This window comes from Periplaneta americana, chromosome 13 (genome assembly GCF_040183065.1).
Source record: "Periplaneta americana isolate PAMFEO1 chromosome 13, P.americana_PAMFEO1_priV1, whole genome shotgun sequence".
Classification (NCBI taxonomy): domain Eukaryota; kingdom Metazoa; phylum Arthropoda; class Insecta; order Blattodea; family Blattidae; genus Periplaneta; species Periplaneta americana.
In genome coordinates, this window is record NC_091129.1 from 53350537 (window position 1) to 53355531 (window position 4995).

The window sequence follows — 4995 nt, forward strand, 5'->3', positions numbered from 1 at the left end:
TCAATTTATAAATAGGGCAACTGAAGAATAAAATAAGCTTTCCCATGCTCTGTTTATTGCTTTGCAAACCCCTTTCCTCAAAATAGTCGTATTACTATGATTTGGGTAGTCTCCAAAACTTCATTGTGCTCCCCTGAAAAATTTATAAAAATGGAGTTAGAAAAACTTGATTCTAAGCAGGCGACACGTCAAAACAGACAGCAACGCCACCATTGGTTTTCGGTAATCGTTTCTTGCGCGAGCTATACAGTCTTTCATGTGCTCTGACCTTGACTTCCCTGATTTAAGCTCATGTCACCAAAGGCAGTTAGATCCTCATCTACGTTTTCTGCTTTGATTCATTCTACACGCAATGTTCTCATTATTCCTCTCGTGTTCATTTCATATTCTTCTGGCGTATTTATATTTTTTCTACTCCAGTTGCTTATGCATTATTCGTATCCATATGATTATTGTCAACGGCTTAAATAGCCCTTTCAAAATCCGTATTTCCTTCTCATCCAAAGAAAAGTTTCAAAGTACAGGTACCTAACAGTTTAGTAGTCAACAATTTACGAAAATAGATTGCAGGACTTTTTATGCACCAACTTAAACATAATTTTATTATTCACATATTATATTCTTAAATACAATAATAATAATAATAATAATAATAATAATAATAATAATAATAATAATAATAATAAAAAAAGACCTCCCCGGCGGGGAATCGAACCCCCGTCTCTCATGTGACAGGCGGGGATACTAACCACTATACTACCGAGGAGCGCAGATCCTCTGTGCTATTTCTGAGGTACACCAGGGACACACACGTAGAACAGATGATAATATTACACAATCCGGTTATTAATAAATAATTACGGCTGCTACAAAGTCAACAGCGATGAATAGTATGTCAATGAAACTGTAACCGAAATTATTTACGTCCAGAATTATTATTGACACGGTAACCAACATTATAAAAGATATTTGGTAGTAAGAAGTGATTGATACCATAATAAATTTATTGATGTACACGAATTGCATAGGAATGTAACGGGAAATAGCACTTGACAATCACATTTGCTAATTTTGCAGCAACAGCAATATTAGAAACCGGTTTGGCTAAAATTACCCGCAATTCTGTTGTTATTATTATTATTATTATTATTATTATTATTATTATTATTATTATTATTATTATTATTATTATTATTGGCTTCACCTCACTTCATCTCCGTTTGGTCTGATTACCTGGTTGGGTTTTTTCCGAAGTTTTCCCCTATCATAAGACAAATGCCAGGTAATCTGTGACGAATCCTCGGCCTCATCTCACTTCATCTCTCCAAAAAGTTGTAATCTTGTAAAATTTTGACTTGTTCCACATCTTAAAGCTTCAATGCTAATGTAAGATCTATGGAATACAATAAATGAAATGAAATAAGCGATACTAAGTAAGACCGTTTGTAGTAGAACTATCCAATTGTACAGAAATATTAGGAGTAGGCTACAGTTACAGCTGACCTACCATCATGCGAACTAATGAAACTACGGAAGTCGAAAACATTATTAGAATTGACAAAAATACTATATGAAATAAAACCAGCATAATTACAAAGTAAAATATCCGCAAGTATGATGAACAATGTAAAATGTCTGTGTTACCTACAGTTCTGAAGACTTTATCGTCAATTCTATGAAGAATTTCATCCAGATTAAATTTTTCAAATACGTAAAAAATATAAATAAACATACTAATGTTATTTTTTTATTACTGATCAAATTGAAATTAGTCCTTACGTAAAATAGTGTACGTACGCCAAGCTCTACCTTCCCTCTGAGATTTTTCTTTCTGCCTTCGTGGTCGGGACCATTTGAAACTAAAAATAAGTAATAATGACAAAACTAAAATACATACCTGCCCATTTCATTCTCCATATTGTTTAATTACAATATTCTTCATTAGGACCATTAGTATTAGGAAATCTCCAGTTATCTGACATTAAAAAAAAACATTCCGGTACCGGGAATCGAACCCGAGCCTCCTTGGTGAAAGCCAGGTATCCTAGCCACTAGACCATACCGAATAACACTGGAAGCGGCACCGGCTAGGAATATTGTCGTTTGAATGGCAGCGAATTCAAGCTACGTATGTAAGGTCTGAAGTCACAGTCTACAGGCTAAGCATTCTACGTGTATTAAAGGATACAGGGTACAGGTTAGATTACAGTATAATGAGTGTGCCGGATTTTAAATTACACTTTTATTATGACACATGTTGAAAATGGTTGAAAAACGCTGGGACAGACCGTTACATCTATAAAGTGAATGTCATCTCTGTTAGACTGCCTATTATTTTCATTTGTAAGAGAGACTAATTCCGTAGCAACCAAGTGCTTCTAAATAATTATATATGTACATAATAATGAAATGTTACTAAGTCATGTTTTACAATAAATAAATCCAGTTCATTAAACTGCGCTGTTCTAATATTTAAAACCACTATATTATTCTAATATAGATGGCCTCCGGAGGATAGCTGCGAATATATTGAATACGCAGTCGTGGACAGCTGATAAGGGGTGGTCCTCCAGCTTGGGGGTTGGGCGAAGGGCTAACAACTCATCACCGTAAAAAACAGCTTGTTATGAAACCTAACAATAAGCTCTCACTTTGAGAGAGGAACAGAGATTAAGGGTGTTTGAGAATAAGGTTCTTAGGAAAATATTTGGGGCTAAGAGGGATGAAGTTGCAGGAGAATGGAGAAAGTTACACAACGTAGAGCTACACGCATTGTATTCTTCACCTGACATAATTAGGAACATTAAATCCAGACGTTTGAAATGGGCAGGGCATGTAGCACGTATGGGCAAATCCAGAAATGCATATAGAGTGTTAGTTGGAAGGCCGGAGGGAAAAAGACCTTTGGGGAGGCCGAGACGTAGATGGGAAGATAATATTAAAATGGATTTAAGGGAGGTGGGATATGATGATAGAGACTGGATTAATCTTGCTCAGGATAGGGACCAATGGCGGGCTTATGTGAGGGCGGCAATGAACCTCCGGGTTCCTTAAAAGCCAGTAAGTAAGTAAGTATATTATCCTAATTTATTTTACCTTCAATATTGTTGTTTTTTTAGTAATGGTGGTGGTGGTAATGATTGTATTTGTTATATTATTTATAGTCGTAATTATAATTGTGTTTATAGTTGTAGTAGGCCTAGTTGATGCAACGTTTGTAGTTATTTTAATGGTAGATTAGATGCTGCATCAAGTTTGTAGTTCTGACTGTTATAGGCCTACCGGTAAGTTATTGTGGCTATTATACTATGATTTTTCCGTATTTTAGTTCTATTGCTCAATGCAATAGTTGCGATTATCATTGTAAAACTAGTAACAGTTGTTGAATCATTTTAAGTGTAGGCCTACTGTCGAACACTGAGACGTTTATCTCTGGAAGGAACGTAAATATTATCTAACGATAGTGGTAATAAGATGCATCTATCATGGGAGAAGTGCTCGACCTTGATTACGAGCGCATAGTACATCTACTACATAGCGTCGTAACGTAAACAACAGGGATGTACATGCACATGCAGCGAATAAAGGCAGCAATTATTACAATAACTTGAGTTGCTAATTTTCTGGCTATGTAATAGGGCTAATTATTCAGTTATTTAATATACAAGTAGGCCTACATATATAAACAATCGCAAAGGAAATGGGTTTTAAGAACAAAAAGGGAAATAGGAAAAGTTAATTGTTGTAAACTATTTTCTTGTTAAAAGAAATTATTTATTATGTAAATACTTCATGTCATTGGTTAGGAGAAACTAATAGGGTCTACCTGTTCGACGTGTGTGATCTCTAAGTACTTTTGAGTAGGCCTATTTGTTGAAAAAATGATGAGAATATTGATTGAAATAGAGTATATTGATTGTGTGATTGTGTAATGAGTTTTCTTAGAGCGATTTGTGAGATGCACGTAACACAAAAAAACAAATTGATTAAATTAAGATATTGAGAGCCATCGTCATTTTTGGGGTGAATCATTTAAGGGGATATGTATGATTTTTAAAACTTCCACAATTTTCGGCCAAAATTTGTGAAATTTAAACTATATAAACAGACCTATAATAATATCATCTGTACAAAATTTGGTGCAATTAGATCTTAATAGTTTTGAAATTATATTTTTAAGTATATTTTATATTGACGTTACTAAAAAAGCTCCTTGCATCAAATTTTTCAAAATGTTTAGTTCATATTTGCTCAAAATCATGAAAATAGTTATTGGAATAAAATTGAATTAGCTTTTTGAGCTTCGTAATAGTATAAGTTAAAGTGCAATCGAAGATAAAATATTATTTCTAAATTAAAGAAACACGTAGTGTAATAAAAGTAAATATCCAGAAACAAGCAACAAATAAGACATCAACAATACATTTAAAATAAAGAAATAAAAGGAATCTACATAAAATCTACTGACCCAAATGTAAAATAATTTACCTTCGATGTCAATTCCGAAATGAATTTATTTCTCTCTTCACCTGAATAATGCTTATATATATATATATATATATATATATATATATATATATATATATATATATATATATATATATATTAATGTTGCGTCTCATGATGCCGTTTCATGTTGCTTTTTTTTTTCAAATGACATTTTCTTAAACAACAAACACTGGACTTCATCACCATGTTCGAAGCATACTACTCTTCCTTGAAAGCTTTAAGCACTTCCGTTCCGTCATGATGCGCTGTGTTCTAAGATCTGTACATCCTTTAGCAATGTTTACAGATAAAAGAGCTCCGCGCGCGCGCAGCGGGCATAAAAGAGCTCTCGCTTGAAATTATTAGTCACCATCGCAAGACTGATCTGCACGGTTGAACTTTTCTTTCCACTTTACACATTCATAATTGATATTTAATATTTAATATTAATTAATATATGTAATATATTTCAAACTGGCGCACCATGTACACACAAAATCTTCATGC

The 4995-nt window shown here is 33.6% G+C and overlaps 1 non-coding gene across 1 annotated transcript; it reads right to left on the bottom strand.

Moving 5' to 3' along the window:
- Positions 1 to 1994: 1994 nt before the first annotated feature.
- On the bottom strand, positions 1995 to 2066 carry TRNAE-UUC (transfer RNA glutamic acid (anticodon UUC)). Its single transcript has one exon. It is a non-coding gene; the product is annotated as a tRNA-Glu (tRNA).
- Positions 2067 to 4995: the final 2929 nt, after the last annotated feature.